Source organism: Choloepus didactylus, chromosome 22, assembly GCF_015220235.1.
Source record: "Choloepus didactylus isolate mChoDid1 chromosome 22, mChoDid1.pri, whole genome shotgun sequence".
NCBI lineage: Eukaryota > Metazoa > Chordata > Mammalia > Pilosa > Megalonychidae > Choloepus > Choloepus didactylus.
Window position 1 is genome coordinate 25,480,646 of NC_051328.1, and position 10,009 is coordinate 25,490,654.

Here is a 10,009-nt window from a genome sequence, read left to right on the forward strand (position 1 = left end):
TTAACAATTTTAAGAAGAAAGATCACCTGATTATATCAATCAATGCAGAAATAGCATTAGACCAAATGCAACACCCATTCATGATGAAAGCTTTCCTCAAACTAGGAATAGAGGGGAATTTCCTTAACTTGATAAAGAATGCTACAAAATACCTACAGTTAATATCTTACTTAATGGTGAAAGACTGAATGTTTTCCCCTTAACATCAGGAGCAAGGCAAGCATACCCACACTGACTAATGCTATTCAACAATAGTGCTGAATATCGCATTGCATTAAATCAAGAAATGGAAATAAAAGGCAAAAAAGTGAGAAAGGAAGAAATAAAACTCCCTATTTACAGATGCCATAATTGTCTATGTAGAAAATGTCAAGTAAGCTATTAAAAAACTCAGAACTAATTAGATAGTTTAGTAAGATCTCCAGACATAAGATCAATATAGCATGTCAATTGTATTTCTATATACTAACGAACACAGGGAAGCTGAAATTAAAAATACAATACCATTTACAATCACTAAAAAATGAAATACTTGGGTATAAATCTAACAAAAATGTACTGAACTTGTGTAATGAAAACTACAAAATGCTGATGAAAGAAATCAAAGCTCTAAACAAATGGAGACATATACTGTATTCATGGATTTGAGGACTCAGCATAGTAAAGATGTCAATTATCCCCAATATTATATGCAGTTTTAATACAATTCCTATCAAACTCTGAGCAAGACTTTTTTGTAGGTATCAATAAGTATATTCTCAAATTTATATGAAAAGGCAGGGGAATTATAATAGCTAAAACAATTTTGAAAAAGAAGAATGAAGTGGGAAGAATCAGTGTACCCAATTTCAAGACTTATTAGATAGCTATAGCAATAAACACGGTATGCTATTGATAAAAGGATAGACATATGTATCAACAGAATGGTATAAAGAAACCAGAAACAGCCCCACACAAATATAGCCAACTGAATCTTGCAAAGATGCAAAGCAATTCAGTAGAAGGATAGTTGGTTCAGCAAATGGTGCTGGAGCAATTGGATATTCATAGGCAAAAAAAAGAGTACCTCCACCTAAACCTCACACACTTTACAAAAATCAACTCAAAATAGATCATAGATTTAAATTTAAATTGTAAAACTATCAAAGATAATATAGTTTTGTTACAGTTATAGTTGGGACCTAGGGCTTGGTGAAGGTTTTTTAAACCTGACTTCTAAAGTATAATCCATAAAAGAAAAAAACTGGGAAATTGGAGTTTACCAATTTGCTTTGCAAAAGACACTGCTAAGAAGATGAAAGGACAACTTACAGACCGGAAGAAAATATTTGCCAACCACATATCTGACAAAGGATTTGTATCTAGGATGAATAAAGAACTCTCAAAATTCAGCATGAAGAAGAAAAAACCCAATCAGAAAATGAGGAAAAGACATGAAGAAACATTTCACTGAGGAAGACACATAGGTGACAATAAGCACATCAAAAGATGTTCAATATCCATTAACTGTTAGGAAAGTAAAAATTAAGATCACAGTGAGATATCACTACACACTTATTAGCACAGTTAAGTTTTAAAAAAATACAGTGACAATACCAAATGCTGGTGAGGACACAGAGAAACTGGATTGCTGGTAGGAAAGTAAAGAGACACTGCCATCCTGGAAAACAGCTTGGCAGTTTCTAAAAACAAAACATACACTTGCCTCACAATGCAGCAGTTGTACTTCTGGACATTTTCCCCAGAGAAATGAAAATATAAACAACAAAAAATTCTGTACTTGATTGTCCAGAGTAACTTTATTTGCAGTAGTCCAAAACTTGAAACAACCAAAATGTCTCTCAGTAGCTGAATGGTTAAAGAAAGTGTGGTACGTCCATACCATGGAAAACTACTAAGCAATAAAAAGGAACAAAATCCTGATGCACACAAACTGGATGGATCTGAAGGGCATTATGCTGGGAGAAAAAAGGCAATTTCAAAATGTCATACACTGTATTATTCCATTTATATAAAATTGTTGAAATGACAAAATTATAGAAATGGAAAATGGATTGGTGCTTGCCAGGGTTTAGGAGTGGTGAGGGAGGAACAGAGGGTTGAATACAAAGTGGGTAATGTGAGTGAGATCTTTTGTGGTAATGGAATGATTCAGTGTCTTGATTGCAGTGTGGTTACATGAATTTATACATGTAATAACATGACATAGAATTATACACACATACCCATGTCAAATTTATGGTTATTGCACTATAGTTAAGTAAAATGTAATTAGGGGAAACTGGATGAATGGTACCTGGGACTTTGTACCACTTTTGCAACTTCCTGTGACTGTATAAATACTTCAAAATGAAAAGTTTTGAAAAAAACAAAAAGCATATTGCAACTGTGTCAGTCATTTGCAGGTTGACTTTTAGCTCTTGTTCTCATTCTTGTGTGTTCTTTTATTATGTATGGAGCAGTGCCAGGGCTTATTGTAAAGAGAATTCTTTCTTAGATTTTGCCAATTGGGGGAACTGGGGAGAAACTACTTTTATTTTTCACTTCCAGCTTCCATTGGTATTTCTCCAGGAACAGCGAGTAGGCAGCTATAGAATACAAATTATTTTTTTGGCAGTTCCAGTACCCACACCCTAGAGCTTTTTCCTTGAATCTAGCACCAGCACCCCTGCAGCACCCCCTCAGCAGTGCCAGCATCAGTCTCAACAGTCCCAGACTCTTAACAGTCCCAGAACTGCTGTTTATCCCCAATTCTGTACTTCTGGACTCTGATAATATAACCTCCATTTACCTGGCCTAGGGGTAATAATAGCTTTCCCTGATTGGTTACTAATCTCTGGGTTACCTCAATATCTTTTCACTCTCTCAGTCTTTTCAAACTCATGTAACCAATTCCCTGTATTAAATTCTTCTGTTTGAAATTCCTGAGCACTTCTCTTATCTGACTTGGGTGAAACAAAACTAGTGCTGTATTACAGGAGTTGCTCCACAGAAAGGCAGTACTATTTCCATCATTATTAAATCTAAAGGCTGAGCCAAGATATATACAAGCTTTCTTCTAGGCAGAGCCTTCTAAGGTGAGAGGAAGCATGGAACACTTTGAACCTGAACTCTGTGGTTGAAACTCAACCCTAAAACTCCTGAAAACTTTGTGGGAATGGTAGAGACTGAAAAAAAAAAATTCAGATTGAAACAGTTTTCTGCCTTGCAAGAGAAAGACACTTGGATGCTATTGGGGATTGAATCATGTCCCCACTTCTGGTCCTATGGGTGTGAACCCATTTGCAATTAGGACCTCTGAAGAGGTTATTAGTTAACCTCTTCAGAAGGTGGGCCTTAATATAATATGACTGAAGTCCCTATAAGAAAAGGAAATTGAATGCAAGCAGAGAAGACATGGGAGCAGCCAGTAGCTTGAAGTCAATGGAAGCCTGAGAGAAAGGAGAAGATGCTGCCATGCCATGAGATGGAAAAGCCAAGAATTCCGCAGATTTCTGGCCAGACAGAAGGAAGCCTTCTAGACTCTGAAATCATGAGTCAATAAATTCCTGTTAAAGCTAACCCATTGTATGGTATTTGTTTTAGCAGTCAGGAAACTAAAACAGATGTTCTTCCTTTTTTTCCCTCCCAGAAAAACTGTCTGAGTAGGTCAAATTAAAAAAGAGGCTTTTTTTTTTGGAGGCTCCAACAAATTTAAATCACTCTGGATTAATGTTTCCTAGACTTTTTTTTATTTTATTGAACCTGGAAAAAAAAAGTGGGGAATGAGCATAAAGACCAGCTTTATTATTTTACTAAGGGGGCACATTAAAAATGGAAAAAAGATAGTATCAGTTATCACAATAATTTCATCAAAGAAAGAACAGCTTAGTAAGAAAAAAGAAACAATCTCAGAAAAAATAGATGGTGTATTCTATTTAAGAAAGTGGGCTTCTCAAAAACTTCCTTCATTCATCCTTGTTTATTAAAAAAACAAATTGTTTTTTAAAAAAGCTTATCTATGATCCATTAAAAATTGCCAGTGGTTTGTCCTTGGACTGGTATTTGAAAAATGGATAACTTAATGATGTAGGTTAATGTTAATGGCTACTCACAGTGTATCTTAAATAAAAAATTAAAAAAAAAACCTTTCCTTTTAAGATCAGGAAAAAGATAAACCTACCTGTCATCACATCTATTTAACATTGCATTGGAGGTCCTATCCAGTGTAGCAAAGCAGGAAAAAGAAATAAAAGCAAGGTATAGGATTGTAAAAGAAGAAATGAAACTGTCATTCTTCACAGATTATATGACTGTGAATGTAGAAAATCCCAAAGAATCAATTGACAAATTATTGAAATTAGTAAGAATTTAACAAGGTTGCCAGAAACAAAATCACTCTGGAAAAACCAACTATATTTCTATATACTAGCAACAACAGAAAATAAAAGTTTAAAAATATATACCATTTATAATAGTATCAAAAATATGAAGGACCTGGTAATAAATCTAACCAAATATCTATAAAGCCTGTAATCTGAAGATTATAAAAGTTTATTAAAGAAATTGAAGAGGACCTAAATAAATGGAGAGATAGCATGTTCTTGGGAGACACCAGTTTTCCTAAAAATGATCTACAGCTTCAGTGTAGTCTCAATCAAAGATCCTAATTTTTGTTATCCATATAAAAAAAATAAATGAAGTCAGACCTCTACCTCACAATATACAAAATAATCAGTTCCAGGTAGAATAAAGACTTAAAGATATAATAAATGAAACAATAGTTTTTAGAAGATAATTTGGGAGAATATCTTCAAGACCTCAGGAACAGGGAAAGTTTCTTAAAGCACAAAAGGACTCACCATAAAAGAACACTATTATAAATAGGACTATACTAAAACTAATGGAACAAAGTATGAGGATGGCGGTTAGGAGAAATAGGGCAAAAAAACACCTCCGTGAAAAATACTAGATAAAAGACAGAAGGTGACCCAGAGCACCAGTTCCAGCGATGTACCAGCTGGACAAAGTGTGCTAAATCCACAGGGCCCGTGTGCTTGGTGAAACTGGGAGTCTGCATTCTGAAACAAGTGATTAAGCCTGCTGAATATCTGGCAACCACATTGCAGTGTGGGGAAACCGTGGGTTGGCGTTTGGAGTCGGACTAGTTATTTTTTTTTTAAACCCAAAAGCGGCTGCAGATATGGCAGTGAGAACTGCACAGTGAAGCGCAGCAGGAACAGCATCTCCACAACCTGTCGGTACACCTCAATATCTGGAGTGGATGATGGCCTTTCGTGCACCTGCTGCTAATTGTCTTGGAGTGAGGAAGGCAGAGGTTAGCCAAAAGGGGAAAAAAACCACGCCCCTTACAGCCATCTTCCTGGAGGGCTGGGAACGCTCCTGCCCGGTGCCGGTGCCATAGACCAGAGCTGTGCCAAAAATCCCAGTGTGACAGGAAGTGTTGCCAGCAACATGTGCACACACCACAATATCGGACATGGACAATAGCCTTTCGCACACCCGCAGCTAATTGTCCCAGAACTAGGAAGGCGGCACTGTGTGAAAAGGGGGAAATTAACATGCCCCATATAGTCATCCTTTCAGGAGGCTGGGAATGCCCCTACAGAGCCCTGTGGCCCAGAACTTCCCTTGAGGGATGGTGCGCACTTGTGACATATCACAGCCTTCCCTCAGCAGAGACCCTAGAAGGGCATAGCTTGGAAGAGGGACCCACTCAGAAATCCCAGGGACCATATGCCAATACCAAAGACTTGTGGGTCAGAGGCAGAGACAAACTGTGGCGAGACTGAACTAAGGTTTAGACTCTTGCAACAGCCTTAAATCTCCAGGAACACCTGAAAGGTTTGATTACTACACCTGCCCTCCCTCCCTAACTGCTCAGACACACGCCCCACATTCAGGGCAGGCAGCACCAACTACACATGCAAACTTGGTGCACCAATTGGACCCCACAAGAATCAGACCCCACATACCACTAAGACAAAGTTGGGGAGAACTGGCTTGAGAGCAATAGGTGGCTCACAGGCACCACATGCTGGTTAGTTAGAGAAAGTGTACTCCACCAAGCTGGAGATCTGACAAATTAGAGATAAGTCTTTGAATCAGTCTACATATCCTAAAAGAACCCTATCAAGTAAAGCAAATGCCAAGAGGCCAAAAACAACAGAAAATTTTAAAGCATATGACAAAACCAGACGATATGGATAACCCAAACCAAATACCCAAATCAGAAGATCAGAGGAGACGCAGTAATTGGAGCAATTAATCAAAGAACTAAAACGATGAGAGCATGGCACAGGATATAAAGGACATGAAGACCCTAGAAGAGCATAAAGAAGAAAATGCAAGAGTAAATTAAAAAGTAGATGATCTTATGGAAATAAAAGAAACTGTTGACCAAATTAAAAAGATTCTCAATACTCATAGTACAAGACTAGAGGAAACTGAACAATGAATCAGCGACCTCAAGGACCACAGAATGGAAAATGAAAGAACAAAAGAAAGAATGGGGAAAAAAATTGAAAAAATCAAAATGGACCTCAGGGATATGATAGATAATATAAAATGTCCAAATATAAGACTCATTGGTGTCCCAGAAGGGGAAGAGAAGGGTAAAGGTCTAGAAAGATTATTCAAAGAAATTGTTGGGGAAAACTTCCCAAACCTTCTACACAATGTGAATACACAAAGCGTAAATGCCCAGTGAACTCCAAATAGAATAAATCCAAATAAACCCACTCCAAGACATATTCTGATCAGACTGTCAAATACTGAAGAGAAGGAGCAAGTTCTGAAAGCAGCAAGAGAAAAGCAATTCACCATATACACAGGAAACAGCATAAGACTAAGTAGTGACTACTCAGCTGCCACCATGGTGGCAAGAAGGCAATGGCATGACATATGTAAAATTCTGAGAGAGAAAAATTGCCAACCAAGAATTCTTTATCCAGCAAAGCTTCCTTCAAATTTGAGGGAGAGCTTAAATTTTTCACAGACAAGCAAATGCTGAGAAATTTTGCTAACAAGAGACCTGCCCTACTTGAGATACTAAAGGGAGCCCTACTGACAGAGATACAAAGAAAGGAGAGAGAGAGATGGAGAAAGGTTCAGTACTAAAGAGGTTCAGTATTGGTTCATTAAAGGACAATAAGAGAGAGAGGGAAAAAATGTATCTGACAAACATAAACCTAAGGATAGGATGGCTGATTCAAGAAATGCCTTCACAGTAATAAAGTTGAATGTAAATGTATTAAACTCCCCAATTAAAAGATATAGATTGGCAGAATGGATCAAAAATATGTACCATCAATATGTTGCATGTAAGAGACTCATCTTAGACACAGGGACACAAAGAAATTGAAAGTGAAACAATGGGGAAAAATATTTCATGCACGCTACAGCCAAAAGAAAGCAGGAGTAGCAATATTAACCTCAGATAAAATAGACTTTAAACGCAAGGATGTTATGAGAGACAAAGAAGGCCACTAAATACTAATAAAAGGGGCAGTTCAACAAGAAGAAATAACAATCATAAATGTTTCTGCACCCAATCAAGATGCCACAAAATACATGAGACAAACACTGACAAAACTAAAGGAAGCAATTGATGTTTCCACAATAGTTGTGGGAGACTTCAACACATTACTCTCTCCTGTAGTTAGATCAAACAGACAGAAGACCAAAAGGAAACTGAAAACCTAAACAATCTGATAAATGAATTGGATTTAACAGACAGCTGTAGAACATTACATCCCAAATCACCAGGATACACATTCTTCTCTAGTGCTCACAGAACTTTCTCCAGAATAGACCATTTGCTGGGACATAAAACAAGCCTCAATAAATTTTAAAAAATTGAAATTATTCAAAGGACATTCTCTGACCACAATGGAATACAATTAGAAGTCAGTAACCATCAGAGACTTAGAAAATTCCCAAATACCTGGAGGTTAAACAACACGCTCCTAAACAATCAGTGGGTTAAAGAAGAAATAGCAAGAGAAATTTCTAAATATATAGAAATAAATGAAAATGAGAACACAATGTATCAAAACCTATGGGATGCAGCAAAAGCGGTACTGAGGAGGAAATTTATAGCACTAAACACATACATTAAAAAGGAAGAAAGGGCTAAGATCAAAGAACTAATGGAGCATATGAAGAAGCTAGAAAATGAACAGCAAACTAATCCTAAACCAAATAGAAGAAAAGAAATAACAAGGATTAAAGCAGACATAAATGGCATAGAGAACAGAAAAACAATAGAGAGAATAAATAACACCAAGAGTTTTTTTTTGAGAAGATCTACAAGATTGACAAGCCCCTAGCTAGACTGACAAAATCAAAAAGAGAGAAGATCCATATAAACAAAATAATGAATGAGAAAGGTGACATTACTGTGGATCCTGAAGAAATTTTAAAAATTATAAGAGGATTTATATTTATTTTATTTCCTGGAAACATGTGAACAACCTAGACTGACCAGAGAAGAAATAGAAGACCTCAACCAACCAATCACAAGCAAAGAGATCCAATCAGTCATCAAAATACTTCCCACAAATAAATGCCCAGGGCCAGAGAGCTTCCCAGGGGAATTCTCCAAACTTTCCAAAAAGAACTGACACCAATCTTACTTAAACTCTTTCAAAAGAGCAAAGAAAATGGAACACTACCTAACACCTTTTACAAAGCTAACATCAATCTAATACCAAAACCAGGCAAAGATGCCACAAAAAAGGAAAACTACAGGCCATCTCTCTAATGAATATAGATGCAAAAATTCTCAACAAAATACTTGCAAATTGAATCCAAAGACACATTAAAAAAATCATACACCATGACCAAGTGGGGTTCATTCCAGGCATGCAAGGATGGTTCAACATAAGAAACTCAATCAATGTATTACAACACATTAACAAATCAAAAGAGAAAAATCAAATGATCATCTCAATAGATGCTGAAAATGCATGTGACAAAATCCAACATCCCTTTTTGATAAAAATGTTACAAAAGGTAGGAATTGAAGGAAACTTCCTCAATATGATAAAGAGCATATATGAAAAACTCACAGCCAGCATAGTACTCAATGGTGAGAGGCTGAAAGCTTTCCCTCTAAGATCAGGAACGGGACAAGGACGCCCGCTGTCAGCACTGTTATTCAACATTATGCTGGAATACTTACCTGGCAGGGGAGACACCATGATCGCAAAAGTGGTTTTCCCAGGGCGAGTCTTATCCATTGTCCTCCCAATGTGCTGACCCCTGCGATTTCCCAAAATGTGGGAAACTCGGCTGCATAATTTGTGGCAGTGGGGAACTGTGCTCCCACTCTCCCCTAAACAAAAAACAAACTAAACAAATGAACAAAAAACACATTGTGCTGGAAGTGCACAATCTGGCATGACAAAGAAATAAAAGGTATCCAAATTGGAAAGGAGGAAGTAAAACTGTCATTATTTGCAGATGATATGAAATTATATCTGGAAAACCTGAGAAATCAATGATACACCACTAGAGCTAATAAATTTAGCAAAGTAGCAGGACACAAGATTAATGCACGTAAGTCAGTAATGTTTCTATACACTAGAAATGAATGAAGTGAAGAGACCCTCAAGAAAAAGATACCATTTTTAATAGCAACTAAAAAAATCAAGTACATAGGAATAAAGTTAACCAAAGATGTAAAAGACCTATACAAAGAAAACTACATAACTCTACTAAGAGAAACCGAAAGGGACCTTGAAAGATGGAAAAATATTCCATGTTAATGGATAGGAAGGCTAAATGTCATTAAGATGTCAGTTCTACCCAGACTCATCTACAGATTCAATGCAATCCCAATCAAAGTTCCAACAACCTACTTTGCAGACTTGGAAAAGCTAGTTGTCAAATTTATTTGGAAAGGGAAGATGCCTTGAATTGCTAAAAACACTCTAAAAAAGAAAAATGAAGTGGGAAGACTTACACTCCCTGACTTTGAAGCTTATTGTAAAGCCACAGTAGTCAA

At 36.8% G+C, this 10,009-nt stretch overlaps 1 non-coding gene across 1 annotated transcript; it reads left to right on the forward strand.

Annotated features, from left to right (window-relative positions):
- The first annotated feature begins 9,176 nt into the window (after window positions 1-9,176).
- On the forward strand, window positions 9,177-9,340 carry LOC119519064. The gene has a single exon (XR_005213925.1). It is a non-coding gene; the product is annotated as a U1 spliceosomal RNA (small nuclear RNA).
- Window positions 9,341-10,009: the final 669 nt, after the last annotated feature.